This window comes from Desmodus rotundus, chromosome 7, assembly GCF_022682495.2.
Source record: "Desmodus rotundus isolate HL8 chromosome 7, HLdesRot8A.1, whole genome shotgun sequence".
Lineage (NCBI taxonomy): Eukaryota > Metazoa > Chordata > Mammalia > Chiroptera > Phyllostomidae > Desmodus > Desmodus rotundus.
The window spans coordinates 72,149,146-72,160,980 of record NC_071393.1 but is presented as its reverse complement, the minus strand read 5'-3'; the positions used below and the strand labels follow the sequence as shown (position 1 = coordinate 72,160,980).

General features: G+C 40.2%; 1 pseudogene across 1 annotated transcript; it reads left to right on the top strand.

The window, feature by feature from the left end:
- The first annotated feature begins 345 nt into the window (after window positions 1-345).
- Window positions 346-1,534, top strand: LOC112311772 (eukaryotic translation initiation factor 3 subunit M pseudogene; annotated as a pseudogene). The gene has a single exon (XR_011651468.1). The product of XR_011651468.1 is annotated as a eukaryotic translation initiation factor 3 subunit M pseudogene (transcript).
- The last annotated feature ends 10,301 nt before the right edge of the window (window positions 1,535-11,835 follow it).

Genomic DNA, 11,835 nt, shown 5'->3' with positions numbered 1-11,835 from the left:
TTTGATGCAATACACCTTTCGAGACATTTTTTTCCACTGGTCAGAACAGTTTTTGAACTCATCGATTTTAATGCCTTTCGGTGCTTCTGCTGTTTTTTGCTTCATCTCTTCCACATTGGCTAAACGCTTCCCTTTGAGGACTTTTTTCATTTGGGGAAACAAAAAAAAAGTCACTGAAGGCAAGATGGGGTGAATAGGGAGAGTGGGGCACAGGGATCATGCTGTTTTTGGTAAAAAATTGCTGAACATTGACCTGGAAGTGGTTGTCAGGCGCCACTAAGCACGTCAGCTTCCTTTTCTGGTCGGCTTTGTTGGGGAGTAGAGTGTCTGCCGCATCCTGGCCTTCACAATGGGTGTCCCGGCCTTCATCTACATCAGTGAGGAAGATCAGGCTGCAGAGCTTCGAGCTTATCTGAACTCTAAAGGAGCTGAAATTTCAGAAGAGAACTCAGAAGGGGGACTTCATGTAGATTTAGCTCAGATTATTGAAGCCTGTGATGTATGTCTGAAGGAAGATGCTAAAGATGCTGAAAGCATGATGAACAGTGTGATATCCCTCCTATTGATCCTGGAGCCAGAAAAGCAGGAAGCTCTGATTGAAAACCTCTGTGAAAAGCTGGTCAAGTTTTGGGAAGGTGAACGCCCATTTCTGAGGCTGCAGTTGCTAAGCAACCTTTTCCATGGGATGGATAAGAATACTCTGGTAAGATACACAGTGTATTGCAGCCTCATTAAAGTGGCAGTGTCTTGTGGGGCCATCCAGTATATTCCAACCGAGCTGGATCAAGTTAGAAAATGGATTTCTGACTGGAACCTCACCACTGAAAAAACACACACCCTTTTAAGACTACTTTATGAGGCACCTGTGGATTGTAAGAAGAGTGATGCTGCTTCAAAAGTCATGGTCAAATTGCTAGGAAGTTACATGGGGGACAATGCTTCCCAGGCTTGAGTTAATGTCCACAGGTGTATTGTACAAGCATTGAAAGATCCAAATGCATTTCTTTTTGACCATCTTCTTACTTTCAAACCTGTCAAGTTTTTGGAAGGAGAGCTTATTCATGATCTTTTAACCATATTTGTGAGTGCTAAATTGGCATCATATGTCAAGTTTTATCAGAATAATAAAGACTTCATAAATTCACTTGGACTATTACATAAACAAAATATGGCAAAAATGAGACTACTTACTTTTATGGGAATGGCAGTGGAAAATAAAGAAATTTCTTTTGATACAATGCAACAGGAACTTCAGATTGGAGCTGATGATGTTGAAGCATTTGTTACTGATGCAGTGAAAGCAAAAATGGTCTCCTGCAAAATTGACCAGACCCAGCGAAAAGTAATTGTCAGTCATAGCGCACATCGGACTTTTGGAAAGCAGCAGCGGCAACAACTGTATGACACACTCAGTGCCTGGAAACAAAACCTGAACAAAGTCAAAAACAGTCTTTTGAATCTTTCTGATACCTGAATTTTTATGCTATAGTTTTCTTTTGTGGAAAAATTAAGTGATAGTAAAACATTATAAACTGAAATCTGAAAAAAAAAAATGCTGAACATTCAGTGTGGTGTGGGCAGGTGTGCTCATATATCCCCCATCATGAAATGGGCAAAGATGTTGAAAAAGTCTTAAAAAAAATTCACTGAAGCTGACCACAGCCTCTCACAACAATGCCAGCTGGTACACTGATACAGACTGGTTCCTAGAACACTCATGTAGGAGGGGAAGCCTGTACTACAAGGGGCCCACCCTCCAGAAGATAATTCTGGATTCTTCTGGATCTCTCTTGTATGTATAATATTTTATATATAGATATACTTTATATCTCTGTATATATCTATATTTATCTATATCTATCTATCTATTTATCTTTGCAGGCTATTGGCCTTGACCATCTAGGATTAGGTCTTATGTTTTCCTCCAGAATATTCTCAGGTAGAGAAGCATTTATGAACATTATACCTCTATATCTATATTGATATTAAGGTAAAGAACTCTCCAGATGTTAATCTACTGTTTGATTCTTTTTAAAAATTTTTTTAAATTTATTTTTAAAGAGAGGGGAAAGAAGGGAGAAAAAGGGAGAGAAACATGGATGTGAGAGAGAAGCATTGATTGGTTGCCTCTGGTATGTACTCTGACTGGGGACTGAACTCACAACCCAGGCACGTGCCCTGACCGAGAATCAAACTGGTGATCTTTCACTTTGTGGGATGACACCCAGCCAACTGAGCCACACTGGTCAGGATTCCTTATTACTGATTCCTTATATTTGATTGATTCCTTATTATATTGCTCTCAAACTGATTCCTTATTATATTGCTCCCAAACTACTATAGAGTTGTTTTTCCTTCTCTATTCTAAAATTCGGGTATTTGATTTTGAGTCACTACATAAAATTCTTACTCATCCCCTTATACATTAATTTGTTACATAGCTATATACTGGTTTTAAAATATGTCCACAAAGTTTTTGATGCAATTCCTTGCAAAGGTGGAGAATCTAATTCTCTGCCACCTAAATGTGGACCAGATGTAGGGACTTCCTTCTAATAAACAGAATGTGGCAGTAGTCATGATTTGTGACTTCTGAGGCTAGATAACAAACAAAGCATCACCATTTCCTTTTGTGCTCTCTGGGATTGCCCACTCTGGGGGAGGCTAGCTGTCATGTTATGAGAATATTCAAATGGCCTTGAAACACACTCTTATGGGCAGACACTGAGGCCACCTGTCAACAGCCAGCACAAAATTGCCAGCCATTTGAAAGATCCAGCATGGGCCCACATCCTCCAGCCTCAGCCAAGCTTTCAGATAACTGCAGCCCTGGCTGATATCTTGACTGGAACTTCATGAGAGGCACACGGCCCCCTGCTCCCTCTCTACCCCCTCTTCCCCACCAGACCACTCAGCTAAGCCATGCTCAGCTACTGACCCACAGAAATTCTGAGAGATAATATATGATTATTTGTTGTTTTCAAGACACTTAAGTTTGGGGGCAATTTGTTATGTAATGACAATATAGTTATCTTGCTGAGACTGGATAACCTGCCTTTATTTATATAGCACATATTTACTGAGCATCCAATGTATGTCAAGCAGCCTGTTAGGTGCTAGGTATGCTAAAGCGAGTAGGAGAGATATAGTTCTTCCCTTTAAAGAACCTATAATCATGTGTTGGGTAGAAATATTAAATAGGCAGAAGTAATCATATCTTTAATTACAGTAACTGTGAGATGGAATAACTGGATTATTAATGCTTCTGATTCTTCACCTGCAGGTCAGGAAAGGTTTCCCTGAGGAACTGACGCTGAGGCTGATGGAGAAAGCATAGGAGTTAACCAGGTTAAAAGGAGTAAGAATGAGAAAGAGCTTTTCAAGTAGAGGGACAATAGAGGTGAGGGCCCTTGTTCAGTAGTCCCAACTAAGAAATTTCTGTGCTAGAAACTGCTGGGAGGTGTTTTTTTTCATTTATTCAATTTCTTCAAAGAAATGTTACCTGAGTGCCTACTATGTGTCAGGCAGGCACTGTTTGAAGCCCTGGTGATGTTGTAGTGAACAAATCAAACAGAAATCCTGGCCCTTATAGAACTTACATTCTGGTGAGAAGGATAATAAAAAAAATGAATAAAAAGATGTAATATGGATGTCCAGTTTCTGGTGCAGCATACAAAGAGCTGGGAAGTTGTGTCGTCCACACAACAAGAAACAGCTGGGACAAACTGAACATCATCAACTCTTCTCAGATCCATCAGACAACTGAGGTCACAGGGCAAACTGTTGCTCACAAAATCTGAGACACAAACAGGCAGATATAGAGCATCCCAGCGAGGGTAGGAAACCTGATGTGTAAATGACAAATTGCTAGAGGTTAAGTGTGGACAAGTCTGAGAGATAAAAACCCTGGGGGGGCTCCCCACACTTCTGTGTTTTACTTCCAGAGCCTGGGAGCTTTGTCAAGTTCTCACAGCAAAGATCAGAGGAGAAAATCCCCTTGTGTTTCTGGTAGGGCAGGGGAAAGTGGCTACTTTGAAATATGCCCAGGGCATTCTGTTCTGCTCACCAAGACCTGTCCTTGGGAGAAACTACTTTACCAGAGTCCCAGGGGTTCACTAACTAACCTAGGGGAACTGAAATACCCTACTCAAGCACCCTGCAGCCTTCCTGTCTGTCCTAAGGGGAAAACACACCACACCACAACAAAACTGAGAAGCCCTTGTGAAGGTCACAGTGCAGGGGCGCGGGCTCAGTAACAGACTGAGACCTAATCACAGGAACTGTAGACTATTTCTCTCTCTCCCACACCTCACCACCATATCAATAAGACTTTTTTTTATAACAGCCGAAAGAACTGTGCATCTCAAACAGTAGTTAAGAACTCTCTAGGGAAACCTATAAAAACCAAGGGAGGCAAAAACAAGGACACCAGAGGAAAATTTAATCTCTGACACTTACAGCTACAGTAAACAGTGAACACAGCCTAATCCTGAGCCAGATAAACAAAAGGCATAATACAGTGGATGAGGATAAGTGCTGAGAAGAAAAATAAAGCAGGTAAAAGGGACAGGGTGCGTTGGTGGAGAGGGCGGGTTGCAGTTTTAAATAGGATGGTCAGGAAATGCCTCACTGAACAGGTGACATCTGTGCAAAGATCTGAAGGAGGCAAGGGAGTGAGTCATGGGGATAGCTGGGGAAGAACAGAGAAAGCCAGCATCAAGTGTAAGGTCTTTAGGAGGGAGTGTGTCTGGTGTGTTGGATAAATGACAGGAAAACCCGTGTGACTGGAGCAGAGTGAGTGAGGTCAGAGTGGTAAGGTTTGGGATGAGATTGTGCGTGACCTCGTAAGGCATTGTAAAGATTTGGGTCTCTCTGGCTCTTATGAGAATAGACCACAGGGGAGGGAGCAGGGGAGCCTAGTCAGGTGGTTTTGGAAACAATTCAGGAGAGAGGTAATAACGACTTGGGTAAGTGAGGAAGCAGTAGAAAAGGCTACCAGTCATCAGATTGTGAATACATTTTAAAGGCAGAGCTGACGTATGTTGCTGATGTACCAATATGTAAAACAAGAGGAGGAATCAGGGCTTGACTCTTTGGTCTAAGCAAAAAGAGGAAGACTGAAGGAGGAGCAAGTCTATTACGAGGGAGATCAAGCGTCAAGTTAGAAATGCCCGTTAGACATCCGAGTGGAGACATTGAGTAGGCAGTTGGACACCCCCATCTGGTGTGGGGGGAGAGGTCTGGGCTGGAGATATAAATTTAGGAGCAGTTGGTATATAGGTAGAATTTTAAGCTATGATAACAAGTGCAATCACTAAAGGAGTGAACATATATATATAAAAGAGAAGAGGGCCAATGACTGAATCCTGGGACACGCAATGTTAACGAAATAATGAAATAACATTGATAAAATAAGGAGAAATGAGCAAAGAAGACTAGGAAGTAGGAAGAAAACCAAGAGAGAGTGATGTCCTAGAAGACAAGTCAATAAAATATTTCCAGATGGAGAGAGTGAACAACAGTGTTGAACATTCCTGAGGAGTCAAAAAAATGAATTGACTATTAGAGTAAAAAGTGGACACTGTAGGTGAAGAGCAGTTTTGGTGCTTGGAAGAGGCAAAAGCCTGGTTAAAGGGGGTTTTAGAGGAAATAGTAGAATAGGGTTTAGAGAAATGAGTATAGACAAGTCTTCAGAGGAATTGCAGTAAAGAAGAATGGAAATATGAACTTGTACCTGGAGGGCAAAATAGATGAGAGAAATAACCTCAACTTTGTATGCTGATGGAATAATCAGATCAAGAGGAAAAATAATGTAGGACAAAGAAAAAGCAGGAATATCTGGAGCAATGTTCTTGAGTATTTAAAAGGATTGGGATCTAGCGAACAAGTGGAGAGTTTAGCCTCAGATAGGAAGATGGACAGTTCATCCCTGGTAACAGGAGAAAGGCAGCATATAGGGCCCAGATGCTGGTGGGTGGGTGGAGGTGTTGGTGGGAACTTGTGGAAGTTCTCTTTATGATTGTTTCTATTTTTTTCAGTGAAATAGCAATCAAGGTCAAGAGCTGAGAGTGAAGATGGGGGAGGAGGTGTTGGAAGTTTGAGATTGGAGAAAATAGGGACTCATAGTCTTAGCATTGTAAATGAAGTAGGAAAATGCTCTATGATTGCTGGGTAGCATGGAGGGCACACTCGAAATTAATCGTTGTGAATGTCGTGAATTTAAAGATGCATGACATGGATGGCTGTATCCTTCTAGCTCCATTCAGCTGCATGGATTCTTGTTGAGAGTAACATTTCCGCAAGGGGGATAACATTGTTTGCTCACATCTAACAACAAGCTATTAAATTCATTAAGAAATGATGCATTTGTGTAAATTCTACTTAATTTAGCACTCTTAGAGAATGGGAGGTGGTCTCTGGTTAATTGAATATTTTAGATAATTAAATCCATTATATCATATATGAACTAATTTTTAAAGAATTAGGAGATGAAACCTCCCCTTACTCTGCCATCACATAAGAGTTTTGGGGTAGTAATAAGTATCTAAATACCTAACAGCACCTCAGTGTCGTTGTTATAAAAAGTAGCAATCACTGTATATCACAGGGAAAAATCTAGTTATCTGAGTTTTCTGGAAGTTTAGGATCTCGATACCTTATATTGAGAATTGTATAAAAGATATGGGGACAACTGTAATTGAACAACAATAAATTTTTTTTAAATTTTTAAAAAAGATATAAAAATGAAAAGGACTGCCACTAAATGTAATAAGAATATCTTCATAGAGATCCACCTATTGTCTTGGGTGTACCTATGATAGTGTTGAAAGGATACCTTTTCCCCTCTCTGTTGCCTTTTCCTTGGGTAGGGAAGTGACAAGACACCATCATTAGATGCCCAGTCTTTGGCAATGGCGATGCCTGTGGTGGGGAGGGTGTGACCAGTGAGGCTAGCTTCATTTTTGCTGCAAGGTAGATTTATTTCTCTCTCAGCTATCTGTGTTTTCCAGTAGCTCAAATTCTTTTTATATTTGTGAATCTGTTTTATATTATTCACTTATTTTAAAAACTGTCTGATTATATAAACAATACATATACACTGAATATAATTTGGAACAAATGGAAAGAGAAGAGCATAAAAATTATCTCACCACTCAGGGATGAACACAATGAACATATTGGTGAATTTTAATATTTAATATTTTAATTCATATATATCTTTCTTTATAAAATTTATATAAAACTATCATTTTGCATCCTTTTCAATTTTTTATTTTTTTATTGTGAGGTTCTCCCATGCCATTGCATAGTCTTTAAAAATACAAATTTTATCTGTATTTCAAAATACAAATTTTTAAAGACTACACAGTCATGTATTATATAAATTGTCCTATAATTTATTTAACAGTTCTCCCATTATTGTAAAATTAGGTTGTCTTTATGTTTTAGATAACACTAGGTGAACATCCTTGAACATGAATCTGATTATTTTCTTAAGGCAGAATCCTAGACATGGAATTATAAAATCAAAGGGCACAAACATTTTGAAACTTATATGGAGATACTGCAGTGGCCTCCTGAAAGATCACACTTTTTGCAGCCCCCCGGGGAGTGAACAAGGTGGAACATTTCTACAGAGAATTCCGTCAGCCTTTATAGTACCTCTCTGCACACCTGATCTGTGATTAGTTCACTGCAGTTTAGTTCTCCAATGAGCTACTTGTAAGACTCCTAAGGGGTCTTCCTGACTACTCATTCCCACCACCAACATGCTCTCCGTGCTGCTGTCATGGCTGTCTTTCCACATCACTGAACTTCTCATTTCTGTGATAAAAACCTCGAATCCTCCTCAGTCCCAGTAGGTTACATGGCGACACACACAGCCCTTTTCTTTTCAGCCGCATTGACCACTCACTTCTAAGTGCTTTGATAAAGCAATGCAGAATGTCCTTTAATTTACAATACATGCAAAGCACACTCATGCCTCCGAACCTTTAGACATTATCATTCTGTCACATTTTCTCTCTGAAACTCCAACTCATCTTTCAAGACACCAGGCAAAGGCCCCTTTGGCGATGCTTTCCTGACTTCCCACGGGGAGGCAGTGCAGTTGTGCATGGCACTGAGCCCCAAGCCCACAGTGCTGTGCCCATGTCCCCACTGGGGCACTAATCACTTTGCCTAGCGATTATTTGCTTTCCTTGACTTCCCCATTGAATACCTCAAAGATCTTGTCTTATTTATTTATATCCTCAGTTCTTAGCCTATTACAAGTTGATGATCAATAAGTATTTATTGACTCAATGGCTAAAAGCACAGTATTGGGCCCTGGCCATGTAGCCCGGATAGTTAGAGCACCGTTCTCATACACCAAGGTTGTAGGTTCAATCCCTGATCAGAATCAGAGCACATACAAGAATCAACCAATGAATGCATAAAGAGAACAACAAATTAATGTTCCTCTCTCTCTCTCTCTCTCTCTCAAATCAATAATTAAAATAAAGTAAAATAAAATAAAAGCACAGAATTGATTTGAATATTCTGTCATTACCTATCTGGGAATAGTTGGATTTCAGGGGTAGAGTATGCCATTGCCAGCTAGTCTTCAGTGGTCTCTAAGTGTACTTCTGCTAGCTAGCATCTTAGTATATGGTCTGTACTGTAGAGACTTGGATCACAAGCTTCTGTTTATTCTTCAGTCTCTTCCTATGATTTGTCTTAGTTGTATTTTGCAGTTCACTCCCCACTGTTCTTTCAGTCTATCCATCCCATTTTGATTTCACTTTTTTGAAAAAGCTCAGTACCATAAGCAGCTAATGACTTGATTTCCATCTTTCCTCATTGTTCACAGAATACCCCAGCTATTAATATTCTGCATGTGAGTCTATTCTATTTTCTATTTATATATTTTCTCTGCTTCTGGTTTTTTTTAAATTTTACTGTTTTTGTGCATGACCTGTAAGCAACCTCTCTGTTCTTTGTTGAACAAAGCAGAATATAAACACATAAAGTAATGCATAAACATACACTTACTTCCATTTTTGCAGACTTCATGTTCTTGAAAGGCCACTAGGTATTCCTTATTGTTGACCAATATACAAATCAATTTGTCTTTTCATACAACTTCTCAGGAATGCTGTTCCAAACCTTTCTGTTCTTGCTTTTCAGTTATTTGGCCCTGAAGTTTACTTAAAAAATAGAAACCATCTGACAAGATTTTCCTTAACTTCTCCCTCTCCCACCTTGGCTTCGCTCTCAGAGTGGCTCAGTTGGGTACTGCCCATATCATGCTGTATGTGCGTGGTGCTTTTAGCTTTGCACTTGACTGTCCTCAAGCCCCCTGCTCCTCTGCCTACAGACCTACTCCAGCAGAGCTCAGTCCACAAACTCAGTGGACAACCTACCTCTCTGTCCTTTCTATAATGCAACTTAGGAAAATATTCGGACTCAAAGTCCCATTCTGCTGATGTGGTTAAAAAATATTAATGTCTTTCTTTTTTCATTTGATCAAAATGTAATTTGACACTTTTTACATTCAAGTTCTTTCTTTTTTTAGGGTTAACTCTTTTCCCCCAGTGGAAGTTTTGCAGTAGGAGGCTTGAGAATGGGGATAGAATGATGAAGGCAGCAATTGTTCTCTCGGCCACTGGTCTGATGGGTCACCGTTGAGGAGTTTGTTTCCACACACCCTGCTTGGCATGTGGGCATCTTTGCTGAGCCTGCCCAGGGTCCTGTATCCCCAGGCAGGTGACACAGGTCTTGCCCTTTAGGTCTTACCTCCTTTTGTGGGGCTGCTGGGAGGCAGGACTGGCACTCTGTGCTGGGAATCTGCAGACAGCTTTCTCTCTATTTTCTCCTCTGCTCTGGCTGTGGGAAATATGTTTCCCTTGATTTTTCTTCAAGCAACTAGTTCTTTAACAAAAAATGTCCTAATTTCTCCTAAGGGCTTAAGAGTTTGGGAGAACAACAACAAAAGATGCTGAGAAGACTTTTGAGTGACGATAGAGCCACCTGAATGATTTAAATATCAGAAGGAAAAACTCAAAATAATATCTTGAATGGTATTCCCACCACAGTAAACAAAATAAAAGCAAAGAAAAACCAGATTTTCCTCCACTCACCCCCATTCTTTTCACTGTTAACCTAGTTGAAAAAGCAGTCCCTATCCACTGTCTCCATCCTGGGTTAGTCATGCCTCTCACCACTTGCAATGGGTCTTTTACTTCTACCATTCTGTTGAAAACACTCTCCAAATCACCAAGCCAACTTTTTAGTTTCTTCCTCCTTTCTTCCAGCCCCCTTTTGTTCTTCCAACCTTCCTCTCTGCCTCTGTATTAGGTAGTCTCTCCTTATTACCAGGGAACACATTCCAAGACCCTCAATGAATGTCTGAAACCATGAATTGTATTGAACCTATATACATACATATCTCTGATAAAGTATAACAAAAATTAGGCACAGTAGGAGATTGACAACAACTAATAACAAAACAGAATAATGACAATAATATGCTATAGTAAAAGTTGCATGGATGTACCATTATTAAGTAAAATAACTGTTTCTCGAGCACAAGCACTGTGATATGGTGACAGTCTAAGATAAGGAAGACGAATAGAAAGAGACTAATGGGAGGGGAGCATGTATAGCATGGGCAAGCTGGACAAGGGGATGATTCACATCCCAGGCAGGATGGAGACGGATGGCACAAGATTTCATCAAGCTATGCAGAATTGCACAAAATTTAAACTTACAAATTGTTTATTTCTGGAAAATTTTAATATTTTCAGACTGTGGGTAACTAAAACCTTGAAAAGAGAAACTATGGATAAGGAGCACCGCTGTATTTGACTATTCAGTGGCAGGCATTGACTACTCAGGGACTATGCATTGGAAACAGGACAACGAATCAGACACGTCTTGTTTTAAAGGAATTTAGGATCAGATGAGGTATATAGGTGATAAGTGAGTACTGCACACACGAAACAATCTCTTCTTCTGTTTTTGATGCCAGAAAGGCCCTGGCCCCTTCCTGCTGATGTTTACATTTCTAGCTCCTCCTTAATTTCCTCCCTTTTTTTTTTCACTGGCTCCTCTTAAATTTTCCACTCTCCAACCCCTTTCAAGAGTTTGCCCTGGGTTTCTTCTCCCTAAGCTTGCTCCTTCAGAGAAGTTCTTCTTGTTCATGGGGATTCATTCTAAAGCTGCATCTTTGGGTTGGCTGAGATTCACTTAGATATCCCCTTAACACTTCCTCTTCTTCTGTTAATGATATCACCTCCCTTTTTCAGTAAAGCTTGAGACTGTCTCCACCTTTTCTCTAATCTTAGCATCTGACCAATTGCCACATCCAAATGGTTCTTCCTCTGCAGGGTCTCTCTCTCTCTGCCTTTCTTTTCCTTGTCACCCTAGTATTAAGTTAAAGCCATTATAACGCTAAGAACTTTCTGCTTTGTTCTTGTTCAGGCCTGGAACATGGACCTCTCCCTTAAACAACTACAGCATTTTGGAAACTTATTTCTTAGTGGCAATTCAAAAGTACCACATCTATAATCATTTCTCAGTGTATACCTATATCAAATCATTATATTCTACGCCTTAAACTAATATGATGTCACGTGAAAATTTAAGGGTCTTACTACCAATTCCAACTTGGTGGGGAGAGGTGGTTTACCACACCATCAAGTCATTCTCTGACACCAGCTGGGTGTCCTACCATTCAACTCAATTCTGACACTGTCTATCTGCAGATAGCATTATATGTATCCCACAGATTAAGGACTCAGTCCTACAAGATTTTCCCCACACCACTTCACATGCCAGCTACAAGTCAGGTGG